General features: G+C 43.9%; 1 protein-coding gene and 1 long non-coding RNA gene across 3 annotated transcripts in view; one reads left to right on the top strand and one right to left on the bottom strand.

The window, feature by feature from the left end:
* SRRM3 (serine/arginine repetitive matrix 3) overlaps window positions 1-23,631 on the top strand; it is a 110,364-nt gene that overhangs the window by 24,336 nt on the left and 62,397 nt on the right. The window lies entirely within an intron of this gene.
* LOC103105913 (uncharacterized) lies at window positions 4,046-13,465 on the bottom strand. Its single transcript, XR_463584.3, has 3 exons — window positions 13,256-13,465; window positions 12,473-12,525; window positions 4,046-6,602 (listed from the first exon to the last, which is right to left on the bottom strand). It is a non-coding gene; the product is annotated as an uncharacterized LOC103105913 (long non-coding RNA).

Genomic DNA, 23,631 nt, shown 5'->3' on the forward strand with positions numbered 1-23,631 from the left:
TCCTTGGGAGCTGATTCTGGGCTCTCTCCCCAGTAGTGGCTCCAGAGGAGACTAGAGCCCTGGCAGCTACTGAATAATTTACAGAAAGGCTTTTAGCTCTCCTTCCTGCCTCTTCTCCTTCCTAGGTTACTTAACAAATAGAAGAGTCTCCTCCCTCTTGAGAATCCAAGGAGAGGGAGAGAAAGGATGAGAGACAATTCTGCTTCAGGAATATGGGTGGTAACCCTTGTGATGCTGGTTTGCCCCAGTCTCTACCATCTGCACCAATCTATATGAGCTTGTCCTGCTCTGTGCTGATGTATGTTGGATAATTCTGAATAGAATGAATGTCTGCTCTGATCTGACTTCTAGTGGTCAGCACTGGTCTGCGTTACTTAGGAAAAACAAGGGGATGTTGTAAAGAGATCCCTTGAAGGAGTCCAAAGACCCAGATTAGAATCTCATGTCATGCTGCATGACCTTGGGTAATTTATGTGCCCCCTCTGGGCTTCAGTTTCCATATGGGTACCATTCATCTCACAGGGTTGCCTCAGGGAAAGCATTTTGCAAATTGTTCTCATAGGATCAGAACTGGAGGGGAATTCAGAGGCCATCCAGTCCAACTCTCTCATTTTAAAGATGAGAACTCTGAGGGGCAGTGACTTTCCCAAGGTCACACAGGTAATAAGTAGCAGAGATTATATTTGAACACATCTTCTGACTTGAACTACAATATTCTTTCCCCTACACTATGCTACTATTCCTGGGGCTCTTCTTGGGGTCATCCTATGCCAAAGTCCACTTGGGCATTTTGGATGGCATTTACGGTAGTTTTTCCAGATGACTGGGATCTAGCAATTATGCCCCCAAGAAAAGAAAAGTCAGAGGGAGCATCCATGAAAACCATCATGCTTTCACTTTTCCCCTGGCAGCCTGGGTGCCCTCCATGAACTGATCACAGCTGGTAGTGAGTGTCATGGGGACAGATTAAGTGTTCAGGGAATATAACATCACCACCATACATGCAAGAGTCTATTTGATGAAAGAGACAGAGCTGTTCAAAGACCCTGGCCTAATGGGGAGACAAGTTCTATCCTTGGAGAACTTTTCATTTTATGGGGAGATAAAGTCCTTGCCCACAGAGGTCACTCCTTTTCTTCTGCATCACTCTCAGGGAGACATGCTATTGTTCTGGCTGTCCCCCATGCCTGACATGTCCTCCCTCATTACTGCCACTGTGCCTCCTTCAGCATTCACTTTCTGCATAAAACTTTTCCTGCCCTCCCCACTAGCAACTCTCTCCTAATATTACTTCACGGATATCATATGTATAGTACTCTGTGTGCTTATATGTGAACATGTTGGCTCCTCTGAGAGAATGTAAGCTCCCTGAGGGCAGGGACTGTTTGGCTTTTGTCTTGGAATCCCTAGTACCCAGCACAATAAGTACCTGACACATAATAGGGGCTTAATAAATGTTGATTGATTGATTGATGAGAGTGCCACAGTCCTGTCTTCCAAGAGCCCCAGGTCTGAGAGTACACAGAGGAGAAAGATTTATTCATGGGGAACTATAAAAATCAACAGGGATCAGGGGGGTGCTGGAGCGACACTAGACAGATGCTATTCATTTGTGAGGGTTCATAAACTAGCTGTCAGATCTGAAAGGAGTTTTAAGAGATTGTCTAAAATAGCCTTTGGAGTAGCTAGGTAGTACAGTGGGTAGAATATTGGACCTGGAGTCAGAAAGACTCATTTTCCTGAGTTCAAATCTGGCCTCAGATGCTTTCTGGTTGTGTAACCCTAAGCAAGTCACTTCACTCTGTTTGCCTCAGTTTTCTCATCTGTAAAATGAGTTGGAGAAGGAAATGGCAAACCAATCTAGTATCTCTGACAAGAAAACATCAAATGGGGTAGTAAAGAGTTAGAGACAACTGAAAAGGTGTAAGGAAGGCCTGAGTTCAAATTTGACATCAGACACTAGCTATATGACCCCGGACAAATCACTTACTCTCTGTTTGCCTTACTTTCTTCATCTGTAAAATGTAAAACCTGCCTCCCAAGGTTGTTGTGAGGATCAAATGAGATCACAATTGCAGAGTGCTTAGCCCAGAGCCTGGTACTTAGTAGGTGCTTAATAAATATGAATTGTTTTTATTAGCTATTTGAGGTAGCAGAGCAGACACTGAGCTGCATTGATAGGAGAGGAATCCTCTGCACTGAGAACATCACAAGGCCAGGGAAAAATGCAGAGAGAGCAGGGCTTCCCGTCAGCAATACTCTCTGCAGAGAGAGTGATTAACTCTTGATCTGAGAATCCTAAAAACCTCAGATGGACCTATAGGAAGTGGTCCTGAGGGTCTTTGCCCGCAGGGGAGCCAATTTGCTACATCCCTTCCTGCCTTCTTTTCTGAGCAGCCTGGGAAGCTGAGATTCAACCACAAACCTCTGTCCATGGTCCCTGGCCAGGGTCCATAATCCTTGTCCTTCTCAATGTCACTATTGCTATGGGGCCACAGGGTGGCAGAGAGCTTTGGGAAGAGAGGAAGAGAGACAGACAGACAGAGACAGAGGGACAGAGATAGAGACAGACAGACAGACAGATACAGTCAGAGAGAGAGAGGAGAGGAGAGGAGAAGAGAGGAGAGGAGAGGAGAGGAGAGGAGAGGAGAGGAGAGGAGAGGAGAGGAGAGGAGAGGAGAGGAGAGGAGAGGAGAGGAGAGGAGAGGAGAGGAGAGGAGAGGAGAGGAGAGGAGAGAGAGAGAGAGAGAGAGAGAGAGAGAGAGAGAGAGAGAGAGAGAGAGAGAGAGAGAGAGAGAGAGAGAGTGTGTGTGTGTGCTCTGTCCCAAGTTCCCCTCTGCTATTTTCAGGATGAGGGCGGAGGGAGATGGGAATGAGGGGGAGGGGGTGGTAACATTTCGCTTGCTCAGTTTTCTCCTGTATCTTCTCTTTGCACAACTCAGATGCTTCTATAGGAAAATATGCCAAAGCCTCTGGGCCTGGGGCCTGGAAGAAATTCGGGTCATCTCAAAAGAAATCAGGCCATGGTCAAAAATAAAATGGAAAATCGCTTCTCTCCTCTCATGCTTCTGTAGTCTTTGGCTGAGAGGAGAGATTCACACCAGGCAGGAAGGGAGAGACATGGAGAACAGGACTCAGAGGGTATGTGTCTAGAAAGAACATATGATCTGGTCCATGCAGATGTAATGATTGGTGTGGTCATGATCATGGGTTAAGTATGGGAATGGTATTTATCACCATAGGAAAGGACTGAGAATCTCATCTAGGTCTCAAGGGTAGCTGTGTGGTATAATGTATAGAGTGAAGGACTGAGAATCAGGAAGACCTTGGTTTCAAATCCTGAGTAAGTTAAATAAAACTTCTTTAGGTCTCAGTTTCCCCACCTGTAAAATTAGAAGCTTAGACTTTAGGGTCCCTTCCAGCTGTACATCTCTGGTCTTTGATATGCTTGGGTTGGGGAAGATTACAATCTCCTTTTAATTAGAGCATAACAGCTGTAGGAGATTAAGTCTGTTGGTTACCTTGGGGATGTTTCCTTAGCTATAAAAATGGACTTGATTTCATTGGAAGGGCACTATGTTTGGAACCAGAAGAACCAATTCAATTCCTGATTCTGTCATTTACTCCCTATACCCTCTTTGGGCTTCAATTTTTAAATCTGTAAAATTGAGGAGTTGAGCTAGCTTGGTCTTGAAGGTGCCTTTCAAATCTAAATCTGATTGAGTGCAAAGTGACCTCTAAGGTCCCTCCCACTTCCAAATCTGTGATCCTATTTAAGGAACTCTTTCTGAGAGGCAACTGTGTCATAGAGGACTGTCCATAGAGCTGGGACAAGCTGGTTCAAGTCCTGCCCCTGACACAAATGGGCTATATGACCCTAGGCAAGTCACTTTCTCTGTAGCCTTAGGTGATTCTTGAAGACTAAGCTGCAAAGCGGGTGCCAATGTGTACTGGTAGTAAAAATTCTTCACTGGTAGTTCTCTACATCAATGGAATCATAGACCCAATCCCTACCCTTCCCCCTCTGCCTCCTAACCCCCTGAAACAAAACAAAACCCTGCTTCATGAGTTCTCAGGTAACTGAAAAAAATTATCATTAAATCACGGAACATCAGATATAAAGAGACTTCACCTTCTTTTACTCCTCCCTTTTACAAATAAGGAAACGAAGGCACCATGAGGGGAAGGAACTTGCCAAAAGTAGAGTTTATTGGTAGGAAAAATAGAATTAGAACCCAGACTTTCTCATTCTCAGTTGCCTACTTCTTTCTGCCCCACTGAATTACATTTCCTTTGATCCAACTGATCTATAACTGTCTGATCTCTCCCACATACACACTTTCAAAGGACTAGACAAAAAAAAATGTTCTTTTCCAAGTTATTGCCCCTTTGCCTCAGGCAGGGGTGGGCATGATCTGTTGGCCCTTTGCTGGTATTAGCACCTCTCTCTGGTCTGCTATGGTGTGGTTGCCTTAGAGTCATGGGATTGCTTATTCCCTGACTCATATTCACTGCCTGGAAGGGACTTCATAATTATCCTAATCTCCTTGTTTTACACATAAAGAAACTGAGGCCTGGAGAGGGCAAATAAGTTGCCTAAGATCACATAGAATGTATCAGGGCTGGGATTCAAACCCAGGTACCTTGATTCCAGTGGACCCTATTATCATTCCACCATCTGATGCCATCTCTCAAATGTGTGCATGCAAATCTGTGTGAGTGTGTGTGTGTGTGTGTGTGTGTGTGTGTGTGTGAGTGAGTGTGTTATGGATCCCAGAGAAGGGCTCAACTGAAATGAGTAACAGAGATGGTTTGCCAGTCTTCAGAAGGCCTTCTGACTTCCTAATATGGCCCTAGCCCCTGGATCTGTCTCAGAGGTTTGGTAGGGATCTCTAGGTTATGAGAATACCAGGGTCCTTCCTTAGCCTTTGTAAAGGATTCTCTTATTATTCCTCCTCAGTTACATTCCAATTCCCAGAAGTGAACCCTAGTTCCCAGAACCCAGGCCCTTTCTCCAGAACTGAGTCCCCAGTCTCAACCCTGAGCACTCATCATTTGCACTGAGCCTCTATCTCTGGTGTCAACCCACTTCCTGACAGAAAGCTACCTTACCACGAATTGAGCCCTCACTCTAACTAAGCATCTGTCCCTGGCACTGACTCCTCTTCCTTAACCCTCAGCCTCAGTCCTAGCACTGAGTCCCTGCCCTAAACTCTGAACCCCAAGCCCTAACCCTGAGCCTCCTTCCTTAACCCTGAGTTTCCAGCCCTAACCGTGAGCCCCAATTTCAGCATGGAGTTCTCCCAGAGTGGAGAGAAATTTAAATTGCTTCCACGTGAACCCTTAGTGTTCCAAACCTACCCTCAAGCATCTTTGCAGTGCTCTTGGCCTCAGCACTCTGTCCCATCCCCTCTGCCACTGGGCAGCTAAACCATTGCACAGCATAGGTCATGTTATGTTTCCAGACCTCAATTAGGACAATAACACCTCACTATCTGCCTCTCCCTCGGCATTGTTGTGAAGGAAACGCTTTGTACACTACATTGTGATGATATTATAACCATCAGGAAGATCCCTCTGCTAGGATCCTGCTAGCCACACTTCTGGCCCACTTTACTGAATGGCACTACTTGTCATGCTTTTCCTTTTCCTCTCATAAGTCCCAAATTGGAGCCTGTTTGGGTCCATAGTACATAGCACTAACACCAATGCCTTCCCTAAGGCTGAGAGCCTCACTGGGGAGGAGGGTCTGTTTCCTCACTGAACATCCCAGTGGGATGCTTGCTTCCCTGTTAGGATGGGCTCTTGAGTCAATGCTGGGGGAAAGGGGACAGGAAGAGGGGAGAGGCAAAGCTGTGCATTATGAGAGAGTGCATCGATTTCCCCATGTTTCAATGATGAGAATCAATGAGGATGCAGTAGGATTCCGATAGATGTGTCAGCATCTGGTTAATGATGGCTAATGTGTATTTATGCAGAGACATGCATAGGGTGAAAGCAGAGACCTCTTCTCAGAGGCCTGGCCAGAATATGAATAGGGTCTGGACATTGCTGGAGATTGAGGAAGAATGGAGGAAGGGAATGTTCTGGACAGGAGGGGAGGCAGGAGTCTGCCTCTGGGTGCCTTCCGGCCAAAGGAGGCTGAGAGCAGGAAGAGCAGGCCTGTGTCCAATGTCTGCCTCCTCCTCCCCCACTGCTGGAATAATTGGCAAGGACTCATGATGCCTATCTCAGGCCCCAAGGGGGGAGTGTCTGTTTCCGAGTGGTGATAGGATCACAGAACAGTGGAGCAGGGTGGAGACCGAAGAAACAAAGAGGAGACAGTGGAAGCCAAGGATGCTAGTGTGGGTGTGGAGGAGATAGGAGCTGAGAACTGGGGATGATGGCTGAGTGCTTAGTAAAGCTATGGGGCTCAAATGGTGGGGGTGGGGACTAACTATTAGGGTTGTAGACTCTGGATTGAGGATGTGATGGGAACTCAGTGTCAGGAATGGGAGTCAGTGATCGTAGGAATGGTACCAGTTCCAGGTACAAGGACTCCAGTGCCAGGGATGGATGAACGCTCGGAATGGTTGTTCACAATGGAGTAGAGAGGTCCAGTTCTGGAAAGGAAAGCTCAGAGTCAGTGATAGGAGTTTCAACATAGGGGTGAGGACTCAGGTCTGGATATTCTGGGGAGGGGAGTCTCCATGTCACTGTTGGGGTTTCTTATGATTATGATAGAGACTCAGAACCAAAGATGAAGTCTGAGTACTCATTTGGGAAGGAGGTTCATTGTTAGATCTCAGGAATCCCTGTAGTGGATAGGAATTAGTGAGGTGGTTTGAGTTCCAGTTATGGAAGCTCAGGGTTTAGAATGAAGAGAGCTTAATTTCAAAGACTAAGTGATAGGAATGGGTACTCAGTGCCTGAGAGAGAGGCTGATTATTAGGGAAAAGGCTCAGTTCAGGGAGTGGAAGCTCAGCATCAGTGACGGGGCTGTAATATTGTGGACATGGTCTGTGTAAGAGATAAGAATTCACTATTAAAGATGAGATCTCTGGAACAGCCAAGGAGCTCAGTTTTATAGCTGGAAGGTAGAAAAACCAGTAATTCAACATTTAGCAACTGAGAGAGAAAGGAGAGGGGCATCTAAGTGGCACATTGGATAGATTTTTTGGGTCTAGAGTCAGGAGGAATGGAGTTCAAACCCAGCCATGGATATTTACTAGCTTTGTGACCCTGGGCAAGTTACTTAACCTCTGTTTGCCTCAGTTTACTCAGATGTAAAATGGAGGCCCTGGAGAAAGAAATGGCAAACCACTCCAGGATCTCTGTCTAGAAAATGATTTATCAAATGAAAGAGAAGATGAAATTTCCCAGACCAATAAAATCTGACCCTGGTCCCAGATTCTTGCTTCCTTAGGGAGTAAATTTTCTTGGTGGTTCCAGAATCAGCAGCCAAAAAAATCAGTTTGCTGAATCATTTTATTTCTCATATCACTCCCTTCCTCCAGAATCTACAATAGGTCCCTATTGCCTATTAGATTAAATCCAAATGCCCTATCACGGAATTAAAAGTTCCTCTTCTAGCTGTCTCACTTCTGTTCCCATCCTCGCATCTCTAGCTTCATCTTTCCTTTCAACCCTTTTGCTCTAGCTAAGTAAATTTCAACATCTCCTACACACATCTATCTCACTTATTCCCAAACCAGTATCCTCAGATTGGCCCTTATTCTATCCCCTCCTTTGCTTCCCCTCCTTGGTTTGATGTCTCTCTCCTACTTCAACTCCCAGGCTAAAACAAACACCTCAAACAATTCATTTCTTCTTTGAAGCCTCCCCTGAACTTTGATCCTTCTGACTCTAGTCTCATCTCTTGAGCTTTCTATTCTATTCTAACCTTTTCCCCAACATACAGAAATGACTCAAATGTTTCCCTGGTGATTTATTGACTAATTGAATAACATATAATACAATGAGGATTTGTGCAGAACTATACATAATGGAAACAGTAGGCAAAGGACTGGAATTTCAATCTCAGCGTTGTTGCTTATGGATTCTTTACCTTGGGCAAGTCACTTAAGCTCTTGGGCCTCAAATTTCTCCTCTGTAAAAGGAAAATGACTTTGAAGGTCACTTCCAACTCTAACCTGGTGAGTCTGTCTGTGAGCAGGTCAGCCTCTGACTTTCAGGAGCTTAGAGGCTACTAAATGTTGACAGTTTCAGCACCATATATGGCTGTATATATCCTTCTGCCAAAATATGAAAATCCGGGAAAGTAGAAGGAGGCTCTGAAAGAGAAAGTAGTCCAGAAATGAGAAGGGAGGTGCCACAAGCACAAGGTCCATCTGTATGTGTGTGTGTGAGAGAGAATGCACACATATACACCAATGCTCACGTTATGGAAGTCTACTATAGGCAGAAACCATTTTCTCTCTGACCTCAGTTAGCTTCTTGGCCTTGAAAGTCACATTTAGAAGAGACTTTACCTTGCCCAGTGGGTGTGTTAGCACTCCTGTAGCCTTTCCCTAATTGTCAGGAAATCTCTGGAAATGAATGAGATGGTTTTCATGTGCCAATTAGTCTCTTCCCACTAAGAGTTTCTATTTCCTGATCCCACACATTGCAGGACCAGGAGAGGGTCTTAATGGGGTGTGGATGCTGCACCCATGATTAAACTTGGAGATTGGAAGAGTGAGGAGAATCCTCAAGGTTGTATCCTTCTAAAATATATATATATATATATATATATATTATGTATATATATATATAAATATAAATAAATAAATATATACATATATATATATATATATACATGCATACATTCACAGGGGGCATCTGGGTAGCTCAGTGGATGGAGAGCCAGGCCTAGAGATGGGAGGGTCTAGATTCAAATCTGGCCTCAGACACTTCCCAGCTGTGTGACCCTGGGAAAGTCACTTAACCCTCATTGCCTAGCCCTTACACAATACACAGTATTGATTCCAAGACAGAAGGTAAGGGTTTTAAAAAATAAAATAAAATACATATACACAAATTTCTTATCGGTCCTAAAAGCTGCCCCCCCCCCCACTTTATAAAGTGCCTGGTTAAATTATAGTTCTTGGAATAATAGGATAGGAACCATGTGTGTTGGTATATAAGAACTAAATCCCCGAGAAGAGGGGGTGCAGTTCAGAAACCCAAACCTTACAGAAGATTAGTAATATATACTATATTCCTAAACTAGAGAGGAGAGAAGCGAACAAAGGTTTCAGCACTGTGGACTTGTGGACAGTTCCCTCCACAGGAGGGAGCTATCCAGCTCTTTTTTTCTACTTCTTTGAAGGACCTGCAGAGATATCTTAATAGGGGAATTAATGGGACTCACTAAATCGAATGAATATGTGTGACCTGCAGCTATAGACAGCGTGGAGTGAATGCTGAGTGTGTAATATAGGAGACTAGATAGGGCTATACATCAAGTAGGGAGGGAGAGGGGACTGTGATAGTGGCGGTGATGGTGATGGTGATTGTGTGTGTGTGTGTGCATGTGTGTGTGCATGTGTGTGCGTGTGAATGGAACAGGATAAATTCACAGTGATTGGATTCAGAACAAAAAATGTCACAAGCTGTACCCCCATAGGATTCAAAATTGATCCCAGCTAACAAGGGATTAGGGAGTTCCGAAAGACCTTTTGGGGAAAGTGAAAGAATAAACAAAATCTTAGAGAGGAAGTTGGGGAGGAAGACACCTCAGCCTCAAGGATGACATAAACTGAAGCAATCAATGTGTCTGCTGCAGCAGCTTGAAGGGAGTGAAGGATGTCACCTCTATTGGGATGTGCTGTCCGTGGTGATGGATGAATGCTGGGAACTTGAGGAGATTGGGGGCTTACAGTTAATTCCCAATTATCTGTTCTGGGAGTAGGATAAGAGGGGGAGGTGATGTAGACAATACCCAAACCAGTTCTCGTTGATTCGGGGATAAATCAAAGATAGACACATTCAGTTCTGCACCCACAGACAATCTTAAGGTAGCTGGCTATGGAGGATCATTTTAATTCAATTCAGCAAATATTTATTAAACATCTATTGGATTCAGAGAATCTACAAAAGCCCTCCTCTATTGCTTCATTATGATGTGGAGGTCACCCTGACTTCTTGAAGGCTCTGCTAGTTGATCACAAACTCTGACAGATTTGGGAAAGGTTACTAAACTGGAATAGCTTTGAGCACAGGCTTTGTGACAGACTGCATGTCTGTTGCCTGAGAACTAGCCTGACTAAGATCAGGTTGGCTACAAAGTGATTGTGTATTTCTTTGCCACATCATCTCTTTATAGCTATACTGTACATTCCTAGATGGCAAGAACTGGATTCTTGTTAGCATATTAGGGTCAGAGCCTGGAATACATGATATACAAGAAAAAGCTCACTCTAGAATCACAAGGTTTGGTTTCAAATTCTTCTTCTTATCTTACTAGCTGTGTGATGTTGGACAAATCACTTAAACTCCCTAGTACTCAGTTTCTCATCTGTAAAATGATGGGGTTGGATTAAATAGTCTCTGGGTTCTTTTCTATGAATAGGAAGAACAGATAAGGAGCTAAGAGCCCAGAAATAATGAGATAACTGCAATGAAATCGACCCTGCCTATGGGAAACTAGGTGGATCAATGGATAGAGTGCCAGGCCTGAATTGGGAAGTTCTGGGTTCAAATATGACCTCAAACACTTTCTAGCTGTGTGACCTTGGACAGGTCACTTACCCCTAATTGCCTAGCCCTTTCCCTTCTTCTGCTTTGGAGTTGATACATAGTATCAAGACAGAAGGTAAAGATTAAAAAAAAAAATTAAGCCTACCATTGCCTCTGGCAAAATGCTATTTTTATGTGAATACCCTCTTCTTTCATTTCACCATCTTTGTGACCTTTAAGACCAGAATATCTTTCCCTGGATATCTCTCTCTTTTAAGTGTTATATTCATCTTTTAGCTTGTAAGCTCCTTGAGAGCAAGGACTGTCCCCCTTTGGCATTTCTATCTCCAGATCTTAGTACAGTGCCTAGCACATAGTAAATGATCGATAGATTCTTTTTCGTTCAACTATCTATTTATTCGTGTTCAGCGAGTCAGAGAAATGTCACCATGAACTCTCCACTGCCATCTGCATTGGGATTTTCCACTTTGTTGAAATCTGCCACAAATTTCCAACCTTAAACTACTTCACTCCTCTGTAACTTACTTCTTTCTGGGTCACCTCCCCAACTTCTGGCTCCATCTGTAGCAGGGTCCTGCTTTAGTTTCCATCCTGAGAAAATCCAGCTAGGAAAGGAGATCTTTGGCAAACACAATCCCATAATGCTACTTGCAGCCAAGGACCATTTAAAAATTATCTCATGTTTTGAATTATACATACCCCGCTCCATTCTCTCAGCAATCATGAGGGAGAGTTGACTATCCCATCTATTACCCTTATCTCTGTCAGAAGATTTCCTTTCCTTTCCTGAATCTGGACTCCATTCCCAGATGGAACTTCCCCATTGGACCAGATGCTCCCAGAGGGCAGGGAATGAATCTTCTTTGCCACATATGCTTTAGGCTGCTCCCTGTGTAGGTTCTGTGTGTGTGTGTGTGTGTGTGTGTGTGTGTGTGTGACCATCTGTTGACTGACATTTCTTTCTTTCCTATGCCTATCTGCTGACACCAGCAAGAAGCATTCACCTCCAGACACAACTGATGGGTTCCCCTAAAGTCCTTGCTAGTGATCCCCTCACTGCCAGTCCCTTTCCCTCCCCCTGGCTGCTATCTCTATATGAATGATTATCTCATTAGCAGAACAGTCTTCCCTGGCTGTCGGTGGGGTTTCCAAAGCAGATTGGCCCCCCGAGCTACAGATGTGCTATTTCACCTTCAATTAATCTTCATCAGGGAGGGATAGATTGTACCACATGTCCTTATCTATCGTTCTGGCCCTTAGTCTGTCCTGCAAACCATCCATTCTCCCAGTATTTCTCAGGGTGGGGGTGGGGGAATGAAAGGAGAGTGACTGCTCAACATTTATGTGTGACAAGTTTCAGGGGGCAGGAAAGACCCGGGATCCTAATGGGTTGGATTTTTAACAGATTTGGACAGAAGAGTCTGAAAACGGGACACTGGCTCTTTAACAGATCTCTTGGCTTATGAAGAGAAAGCAGCTCCCCTGTGTCAGCAGGCATTAAATTAGAGCTTCATGACTTAATCTGTGCTCAGGTGGGGCTGGGATGGCTCCAGTTCCTCAATTCCTAGCTAGGGGATTTGACCTGGAAAGCCCTGAGAAGGAAGCAGCAATGGGGGCCAAGGGGAGAAGGAGGATACAGAGATGTTTTGAGATTGAGACTGGTGTGGCTATTACCATGGGCTACATAGAGTCAGGAGGGGCTGTTTTGTTCCCTGGCCTGGGGCTTCTGAAGGCCTGAGTTTCTTCTAGGTCCTCAATGAACAGAAGTATAGGGAGAAAGCATAAGGCTTACCTACAGTATCTCAGATCCCTTGGGCTCTCCGGTCCCTTAGCCTCTGGAAGGGGCTATTAAAAAAAAAACACAGCAGAGGTCTTATGGGCAAGAAGCAAGGTATTAGAAGAAAGTTTCAGAAATGGCTTTTACCCAATGAAATGGAGGATTACCTGGTATCTGACTCCATCCTCCCATTCCCTTTTTTCTCACATGTCCTCTCTGACTTCTAATATATCCTAGTCTTTTTCTAAGTCTGTGACTTTCTGAGCCTCTGATTCTGTTTATCCTTGCGGGTTTTCCATTGTTTCTAGTACTCTCTGCCTTCCTCTGCATCTCCTTTCTGCGCTATGTCACAAGTCACTTGCCTGCTCAAAAAATTTCAACTGGCTCCTTACTGCCTTGAGGATAAAACAAAAATTCCTTTGTCTGGCATTTAAAGCCCTTTACAATATAATTCCACTCTATCTTTCCAGGCTTATTATACATTAATAGGGTATGCTGGTAAATATTTAACAACTAGCCCCTCCCCAAATGTTGTATCCCCTTTAAAGCTCAATCTGCATTATTAACATTTTCTCAAAAACTTCATTGCCTTGACAATCAACAAAAATAAGTCCAACCTTCATTTATTTCTGGTGTTTTCTGATTTCCATGATCTAAAAGTTCATATTGAAAATTTAACAATCAACTCTTGGAAGCTGCTTTACACTGGCTCCATCACCCCCTGAGACTTCCCTTCTCTCATTCTGTGGTCAAGCTACACCTGCCCACTTGCCATCCCTCACACATTCTAACTCAGACCTGTGCCTTTGGGCTGCCTTCTATGTGTTCCCTCCTTGACTCTGTCTCTTCAACTCCCCAGCACCCTTAAGTACTCCGCTCAAATGCTGCTTCTTGAGACAATGAGGCCTTTCCTGACCTCCCCTGTTATTCAGTCAGTTGTCATTCAGTCATGTTGGATTTCTTGTAACCGCATGGTCCAGAGCTATCCATAGAGGTTTTCTTGGCAAGGATACTAGGATGGTTTGTCATTTCCTTCTCCAGCGGATCTTTTTGTTAGGTAATAAAAGGCTAAGTGACTGGTCCAAGGTCACATGGCTAGAAAATGTTTGAGTCCAAATTTGAACCTTGGTTTTCCTTACTCCAGGTCCAGTGCCCTTAACCACTGAGCTCCCTAGTTTCTAAGCCCCACCAAACTAGTCTTGTATAGATTTTGTATTTATATATGTGATGTTTCCCCAATAGAATGTAAGCTCTTTGAAATAATGGACAATTTTGTCTTTGTCTGTCTCCCTAATACCATGTAGTAGGTGATAAATTAAGTACTTGTTGAATGAATAAGTGAATATGTCACTTTTCTTTCTCTGACTCAGTATCTTTGGTGATTTCTGTCCCAGCAAGATTCAGTCTCTCTCCCTCTCTGTCTCTGACTCATCATCTCCGACCAGGGATTTGTCTTTCTCACCTTGTCTTTCTCATTCCATCTTTCTTTGTGCTTCTGTCTCTGTCTCTGTGTGTGTGTATATGTACCTCTGTCTTCCTGAATTCCTATCTTGGTTTATGTCTTTGTTGCCCTCTTTGAAATAGAACTCACTATCTATGGAGCTACAAAACCTTGGGCAAGTCTTTTCACCTTGAAATATTTATTCTAGATGTTCTATGAGTCTGAGGAAGGCTGCTAGACAACATTATTCTAAGACTAACATACGGCCCCATGATTGGCAGTTAGACGTTCCCAGACTTGCCCAAGGTGCCACCTGCTACAAAAAGCCTTTCCAGATCGCCTGCTTATCAGTTCTCTCTCCATCCTCAAAAATCTCCTCGTATTTATAACTGTCTATGCAAATAGGCTCTTCCTCCCCTCCAGCAATAGAATGTAAGTTTCACAAAGACAGGATCTCTTTCCTTTTATCTTTCTATCCACTGCCCCAGTACATGGTAGCTAGCATTTAGTGAACCCTTGTTCAATGGCTATTATGGAAATATGTTTTGCATGAATTTGCCTGCATAGTGGCTATCATACTGCTTGACTTCTCAAGGGGTATGAGGGGGAGAGAGAGAGAGAGAGAGAGGGAGACAGAGACAGAGACAGACAGACAGACAGACAGAGACAGAGAGAGACATAGACAGAGACACACAGAGAGAGACAGAGACAGAGACAGAGAGAGGGAGACAGAGACAGACAGACAGAGAGACAGAGACAGAGACACACAGAGACACACAGAGAGAGACAGAGACAGAGAGAGAAAGGGAGAGAGAGAGAGAGAGAGAGAGAGACAGAGAGAGACAGAGAGAGACAGAGAGAGACAGAGAGACAGAGACAGACAGACAGACAGACAGAGACAGAGAGAGACAGAGACAGAGAGAGACAGAGACAGAGAGAGAGAATTTTGAGGCACCAAATTTTAAAATTAATATTAAAAATTTTAAATAAAAAATAAATGTATGCTAAATTAATGTAGGTTTGGTTTACATTGAGAGTCAAATGGAACCTTGTTGCTGTTGTTCAATTGTGACTGATTCTCTGTGACTCCTTTTGGGATTTTCTTGGCAAAGATACTGGAGTGGTTCACCATTTCCTTCTCCAGCTCATTTGATAGATGAGGATACCAAGGCTAATAGGGTTAAGTGACTTGCCCAGAGTCACACATCTAGTAAGGGTCTGAGACTGGATTTGAGTTCAAGTCCTCCTGATTCCAGGCCTGATGCTCTATCTATTGTGCCATCTAGCTGACCATAGGGGTCATCTAATCCAACTACTTTATTTGACAGATTAGGAAGCTAAGGCCCAGAAGGGTTACGTGTTCATGGTGACCCAAATAACAAATAGGGAGGATGAGGAGTTAAACTAAGATGGTGAAAATTAAGCTAAGATGATGGTGGCAAAAGTGTTGGTGCTGTTGAGTGCCAATCTAAATAACTTTCCTTAGTAGGCTCCTGGCTCCTTATCTTGCATGAAGAAGAGGAGGTAACCATTGCTGGGTTTCTGATTCAATGTGGCCCAATGGAGATACCACTGTATTTGGAATCAGAAGATGAGTTTAAATCTCAGGATCTCCAGATGGAGATGTCTAGCAAGCAGTTGGAGATATGGGACTGGAGCCCAGAGGAAAGGTCAGGGCTGGAAATATTGATGTGGGATTCATCTGCCACAGAGGTGCTAACTGAAGTCATGGGAATGGGTGATGCTGCCAAGAGAGAGTGAGAGTGAGAAGAGGACTGAGGGCAGAGCTCTCACTTAGTGGCACAAGTAGAGGAAATGGAAAAGAAGACTAAGAAGAATCTGTCAGATGGGTAGGAAGGAAACCAGGAGATGGCAGTGCCATAGAGAGTGAAGACAGTATTCAGGCAGAGGGGGTGCTCAACAATGTCAAATGCTTCCAAAGGAGGAGGATGACTGAGAAAAGGACACCAGATTGGGCAATGAGGCTTCCCTTTGAATGTCTATGCATCCTTCACCCTTTGGGCCTCTCTTCCTATCTCTCCTTGGAGTTCCAGTCATGAATTGGCCTTCTCCATGGTACTGGGGGCTATACTTAATTTCATGCTCCTCCTGGTATACTAGTGGCTAATTTTCTCTCCTCTTCCTCCTCCTTCAGCCTCAATGAATTATTCTCCCCTTCTCTTCCAACACTCCCTCCCTCTGCTAGGGAGAAGGTACTGACTTGGCATTCTCTTTTCCTCCCTTATCTGTTCCCTGCAGCCTTTGCTGCTGCTGTTGCTGCTGCTGCTTCAGGTGGCTGTCTGCTCTTCTCTCTAAGGTTACCTTCTCAAAGGATCATAGATTTAGAGCTGAAAGTGTCTTTGGAGGTCATCTAATCCAACCCCTCATTTGTCATCAGAGGACATTGAGGCCGACTGAGGGTAAAGGGCTTGTCCAAGGTTACACAAGTGATTAATAGCAGTGCTGCTGCTCAATCCTCGACTAACTCCAAAGTGCCCAGGATATTCAATACCCCACTGTCCCTCCTTGGAAACTTCCTGTGAAGTCAGCTAAGCTTGGGGCCGAGTTCTGAAGGCAAGCCTGGGGTTGGCTGTCCTCCCAGTTGTTGTTGTCCATATCCAAGAGATCAGTTCAATTTATTGAGAGACAGTGTAGTAGCAGACAAGAAAGCCTGGGTTCAGATCCTATCCTTGACACTCACTGGCTATGTAATTGTGAGCTACTCCCTGAGTATCAGTTTTCTCATCTGAAAAATGGGTAGTTCACTTTCTATACCTACCTCAAAGTATAGTTGGGAGTACCAAATTAGAGAATGTATGTAAAATGTTTTGCATACATGAATGCCTACCTTATTGCTGTGGTTCCTTTCTCCCTGTGAAATGGTCCCCAGGGCACGGTACCTTCTGTCATCACCCCATGTGTATACCACTTCCCACCTGGAGAACCCAGCTTCTGAAAAGCCCCTCAACCTGTCACTCTTGTACTGGGTCAGACTTCTTGACCCCTCAGCTTCTAAGGAAAATTCAGAGATTATTCAGGTTTCCCATCTGTTGTAAGATAGCAGCCAACTGAGGTTTTGCTGCATCCTTGTGTGTCTGCAGCCCCTAATTCATGTGGAGCCCAAGACACTATTTTCTTTCTTTTCACCCACACCAAACATTCAATAAAACAGGTGAGGGCAGAGCAGAGCAGTGGGAAGATCACTAGTTCTGAAGTCAGAGATCTTGAGTTCAAATCCTACCTCACTGTTTCCCTTTCTGTCTGGGGTCAGGCTTCTCAGTTCCCTTCTAACTCTAGAGCTGTTGTCCTACCCTTATAATTTTAGAGAAATAATTTGATCACTATGGGCTTCAGTTTCCTCCTCTGTAAAATGAGAGAGTTGTAGTTAGATGCATACTAGATCAATTCACCTGTTAGGATGATTCCATGCCACAGAAGGGACAATGCAGGTTCAGAGAGGGTAGTGTCTGTCAGATGACCCATATCTACTCTGTTTGGCTGGGGGAGGTTTAAGAACTCAGGTCTCTGGGATACTGCCCACTATTAGACAGTAAGAAGAGCACATTGAGAGATGTCAGGCTGTCAGGATGATAGATAGATGTTCTCAGAGTCATAAAGAATTGGGATCAACTCTTGTCTCTGACACACTGTGGCTGTGTGACCCTAGGCAAGTCACTTAACTTCTCAGTGTTGAAGGCAACTCTCTAAGACAGAGCAGATATAGATCTTCATTAGTGGAGGGAATTTCTTCATTGAGAATTCTCTATACCAATCCCAACTCTAATGTATTTATTTATTTATAAAACCCTTTACCTTTCATCTTAGAATCAATACTGTGGATTGATTCCAAGGCAAAAGATTGGTAAGAGATAAGCAATGGGGATTAAGTGACTTGCCCAAGGTCACACAGATAAAAATTGTCTTCGGTCAAATTTGAAGCCAGGACTTCCCATCTCTAGGCCTGGCTCTCAGTACACTGAGCCACATAGCCACCCTTTCCAACTCTAATTAAAAAAAAATGTGGACAAATCACTTAACCCAATTTGCCTCAGCTTCCTCATCTGTCAAATGAGCTAGAAAAGGAAATGGCAAACTACTCCAGTATCTTTGCCAAGAAAACCCTAAATGGGGTCACAAAGACTTGGACATAACTAAAATCATTCAATAACAACAACCATTTCTCTATCCCTTCTTGGCTACCTTGAGGCTGAGACAGTGTGTGTGTGTGTGTGTGTGTGTGTGTGTGTGTGTGTGTGTGTGTGTGTGTGAGATATTCTCCTAAAGTCTCTGCATCTGTTCCTTGTTTCCATGTGTTGGTGTGGGTCTCCATCCCAAATTCCTGTTCTCCCTGCTGTCCTCAACGTTTGTCTCTATTTCTGGATTTCAGTTTCTGTCACTCTTGGTGGCTCCATTTCTCCCTTTGTCCCTATTTGCCTCAATCTCTCTTTGTGACTTGTGCATGTCTCCCTATCTCAAGTTCTAAGTCTGCCTGTGGGCTTCTCTGTTGGCTATTTGCTTTTATCAGGAACCCCAAGTGTGTCCAATCCTTTGCATTTCTTTCCTATCCCCTTCTTCTCCCCTCACCAGAGACTGCCCCCCCTTCACTTCCTCCCCTCAACCAGGGAGGAAATAAGTCCTTCTTGTTGCTTAGCAACCAGCAGCCAGCAGTGTCATGGAGAAGGGAAATAGAAATAGCTCAAGGGGTGGACCCCTCCTCCCCTCAACATACTCAGTGGTCCAATGATGCACTAAAATAGCAATGGTCCTTTGGTCAGGGTTCAGCAGGTGCTTGCCACCTGAACTCTCACCTTTAAGTCAAAGCTACAGTCCATCTCCTCAGGGTCCAGGGACAGGGTAATTTGAGGAGAAAGGACCTAAGCCCTGGTGGCAAATTGTTCCCCTTAGCAAGAGGCAGGACTGAGCCCTAATAAAATTATGAAGAAAGTGACATCTGTCCTTGCCTATTTGGCACCTCTCTTTTCTCCCCCTGGGACCCTGATTCTGTCCTGTCCTGTGCCCTTTTCCAATAAGCACCTTCTGACAAAGTCAGAGGATCATGAGATTTGGAACTGAAAGTGGCTTCCCAGATTATCTTTTCTAAATCATTTTACAGAGAAGGAAACTGAGGTCCACGAAAGGTAACTTGTCCAAAGTTGCCCAGGAAGCAAAGAGCAAAACCAAGATTCTATTCTAGGTCATCAGTCTATTGAACTAGAGCAGAAAAGGACTTTTGAGGTCATCTAGACCAATTCATTCATTTTACAGATGAGGAAATGGAGGCTGAGAAGTTTAGTGACTTGCCCTGGATCACATGAATCCTAATATCATAGATTTAGAATTGGAAGAGATCATAGAGATCATCTAATCTAATAATGCCTTTTATTACTCAGATGAAAAAAGTTTAGGTTGCAAAATTAAGATGACCCTCATTGTCACAGCAATAGAAACTGGCAAGAGGTGGGATTTAAACTCAGAACCTCTGTGTGCTCACTTGAAATCCAGAGGTCTTTCCACTGTACCACGATTAGCTGATTAGATGGGGAGGGTCATATTTAAGATGTTATTTCTTCAAAGGAAATGCATTATAAGGGATTCCTGAGGATAAAGTCATTAAGATGCAAAGGTAAAACTTCAGAAACTGCTCAACCTTCGAAGAGATTAGAAAGTCCTTGGTTCCATGAGAAGGCTGAGCCTTTTCCCCAGGAAGTTGGGCCCCTACATGGCCAGAAGTCTCCAATTCCCAAGGCAGAAGTAGCCCTTTACTCAGGCTCTTCTGGATTTCAGTCAGCCCCATTCATCAAACTCTGGCATTCAGCTCAGCCCCTCTCCTCCTCAAAATGCATCAGGGAAGCAGACACTGAGAGACTTGTTAAGGACAAAGCATAATCCTTTCCCTTGAGGGCTGAGCTTGAAATCTAAAGGCCATGGCCCGAGGCAGGGGCAAGCCCTGAAGAGTGTTAAGACACCGAGATACAAGGGGATTTTTACCTGGGACTTTGCATACATGTATAATGGATAGTCTCCATAGACCAGGCTCCATATGGATGGAGCTGTGATTTTCTTTTTTGGCAGTGTGAAGCAACTCCCAGGGTGGAAACTTTCTCTACCTAGCAGATGGCAATAATGATTTAATAGATAATAGTAACTCACATGCTTACAGTACTATAAGCATAGAAAATCACTTGACATCTCATTTGATCCTTACACTTCAACCCTGTGATCTGGGTGCTTTTATTCTCCCTATTTAACAAATGAGGAAACAGATCTCTAAAAAGGTTAAGTGACTTTCTCAGGGTCACACAGCTAAGAAGTGTCAGAGGTGGAACTTGAGTACTGCAGTGTCTTCCTCCCCCTAAATCCAGCCCTCTGCTCCCCACAACACATTGCTTAGATAAATCGCTGCCGTCACCACCACATTGTTTTGGAGCTGGGCCTGTGGTTTCATTGGTATTTAGAGCTCATAGTAAGAAAACTCTCTGATAATGCAGGTCAGTCCTTGCTCTGCAATGTATAGTCTTGGAGGTTTGCCTGGGATGGCAGGATCATGGGCTCGTACTGGGTCATGTAGTCAATGTCAGAGTTGGAATTTTAAACTATGTCTTTCTGACTGATGCCAGCTCTCTATCCACAATGCCATGATACCATTTCAGCATATCCTTTACCTGGGACGTGTAGCTTAAACCCCATTGCCTAGCCCTGACCACTCTTATGCCTTGGAACCAATACACAGCATTAAATTTAAGACAGAAGGTAAGACTTTAAAGAAAAAGAATCAGAGGTGCATATTGACTTGCCCAGGGATGCACAGCTTTGAAATGTTTGAGGTCATATTTGAACCCAGGACCTCCCATCTCCAGACCTAGCTCTCTATCCACTAAGTTGCCCCCTAAAGGGGTTTTGATAATAGACAAAATTATTATCTTCAGGACTCTTCTCCCTTCAGTATTTTATGGTTTTATTCACCATTTCCCTACTCCTTAGATGTTCATGTGTTATCCTGCTTGTCTTGGAGTTAGTTGGGAATCAGCAGTGTGGAAGGATGTGGCTGAAAGTACCTCGGTGAAACTCCCACCCCAAACCTAACCTGCACCTGAAAATGGATCATGGGTCTGTTGGGCTCTGTCTCACAGATTCCCTCCATCCTGATTCTCCTTAAGCTCAGTGCCTTCTCTTTGTTAAGTATTTCTACTTTATCCTCTATATGACTTGTTTATATGTAGTCATTTATTAGTTGTCTCCATTAAATCATGAGTTCCTCAAAGGCAGAGATTATCTTTTGCCTTTTTTTGTAGCAGAGTACACAGTCAGTACATAAGCACATAGTTAGTGCTTAATAAATATTTGTAGATTGACTGATAGGCTGAAATCCATTTGTCAAAAGGAATCACTATCAAATAAAGGTTAGGGTAGAGAGGACCAAATCCTCCTTTCCTCTAAATCTTCCCAAAGTACACCAGTCCCACTTGTAGGCAGAGGGCAGGCTCTGTCCATGGTCCTGATTATATTCCACTCAATTTTGTTGGCCTACCAGATCAACTCGTGTTAGTAAGGTGATATAACAGCCAAAGAATCTAATGTCATCTTGGACCACACTAAAGAAGTCTACTGACCAGGATGAGAGGAATGTTAGAGAGGTGTATATGCTACCCTGACCAAGTCACATCCAACAAACATTTACTAAGCACTTTCTATGTACAAGGCACTGTGCTAGGTGCTGAGGACACCACAACTAAATGAAAAGACCTCTTTCCTCAAGGAGTTTATATTCTCCTTAGGGGATATACATGTATACAGATATGTCCATGCATGGTAACTTGAGGAAGAGAGAAAATCCTAACACTTGAGGTAGTTAGGAAAGGCTTCCTGTCGGATATGGTACATGAGCTGAAACTTGAAGAAAGCTAAAGATCCCAGGAGGCCAAAGTGAGGAAAGGATGCATTATAACCTTGAGAGCTGGAGTGTGCAAAGCCATAGAGGTAGAAGATGGGTGGTCAATTTCAGGGATTAGCAAGCAGGTCAGTTTGACAGGTGCTTAAAGGGGCACGATGCACAATAAACATGGAAAGGTAGACTGAAGCCTGATTGTGAAGGGCTCTGATTGTCACACTGAAGACTTTCTATTTTACCCAAGAGCCACTGAAGTTTCTCATCTGGAGTGTTATGTTCAGCCTTAGGGAATATATTTTAAGCAAGATGCTAGAGCATGTCCAAGAGAAGGTGACCAGGATAATGACAGGATAGAACATGAGATTGGAAGAGCTTAGATCTAGCACCAGAGGGGGAAGGAACCTCCAAAGACAGCTAGTCCAACTCCTTCATTTTCAGATGAGAAAATTGAAACCCTGAGATATTAAGTGACCTGGGGTCCTAGATTATATAGGTAATATACCTGGCAGATCTAGGATTCAAACTCAGGTCCTTTGACTTGAAGTTCATCACTTTTTCTGAGTGATGACTTTTTGACTGTGCTATTCTCCTTTGCCATATTAAAATCAGTTCAAGGAAAAGAAGGTGTTTAACTCAGAGAAAGCTTAGGAATCTCAGGTCCTTGAGGTACTTGAAGAACTATCTCATAAAAAAAAGGATTAGGCTTTTCTTCTTGGTCCAAGGGCAGAACAAGGATCACTTTGAGTATGGTGGGAAAAGCCACAGAAAAGTAAACTTAAATCCAGTAGAAGGAAAAATTTCCAAGAGCTTCAGCTATCCTCAAACAGAATGGACTGCTTCAGGACAAAGAGTTCCCTATTATTGTCTTCAAAGCAATGAAAGACGACTTCTTTTTGGAAATATCATAGAGGAGATTCCTGTTTCAGTACAATGGAACTAGATGTCTTTTGAGGCACTTCAGCCGTGAAAGGCAGTGATTCTGTGATTGCATTGTTGGCTGGAGGGAGGGGGGTGGTGGCTCCCAATCTCTTGTACATTTACTGCAGTGACACTAGCCTTGTGTGGGGATGTGGAATTGAAGGGGAGAAGTAGGACTGGAACTGGCTTGGAATCATAGAATTAGAGAACTGAATGAAATGTGAGAGGTCATTCAACCCATCCCTCTGCCTCTGAACAGTCACACATGGCAGCCCATCCTTTTCCTGTAGTACAACCTATAGAGGCTGAATAAAGCACAAGTGAGATTATAGTCTCTCACATTTCATAACATTTCTAAGGTTTGTTCCATACTATTGGCTATGGTAGCAGATTTAGTTTGGTCCCTAAGGCCCCTTGTAATTTTTAGCCATTGGAGACATCTGTCTAGATGAACATGGGAGACAGTTTCACTCAGAGTTTGTTGCTAACAAGTGTGAGTGTAGAGTCAGAAGACATGCATTCAAATTTCATTTCTTCCATTTACTACCTTGTGTGTCCTTAGGCAATTAACTTTTCAGCCTTCCTATCTGAAAAACTAGAGAGTTGGTCCAAATGATCTTGATGGTCCTTCCAACTCTAAATCTACAAAGAGTTGGTCCTATGAAGGCACAAACAGCAGAAGCTCTGGACAGTCTTTGTTGAAAGTGAGCCCATGACTAGCTCATGGACTAAGTGCAAAAGGATGGGGGTGGGATGGGGTAGAAGCTTGTTCTAGTTCTTAGATTGCTAGCATTTAAAATACTTCCATGAGTTTATAAATCATAGGTCATACTGAAGAGGGTAGAATGTCGAATCTGGAGCCGTAAGACTTTTGTTCAGATCCAGGCTCTGCTACTTCCTATCTTTGTGATTGTGGGCCATCTTAGA

The sequence above is a fragment of the Monodelphis domestica genome, chromosome 2 (assembly GCF_027887165.1).
Source record: "Monodelphis domestica isolate mMonDom1 chromosome 2, mMonDom1.pri, whole genome shotgun sequence".
NCBI lineage: Eukaryota > Metazoa > Chordata > Mammalia > Didelphimorphia > Didelphidae > Monodelphis > Monodelphis domestica.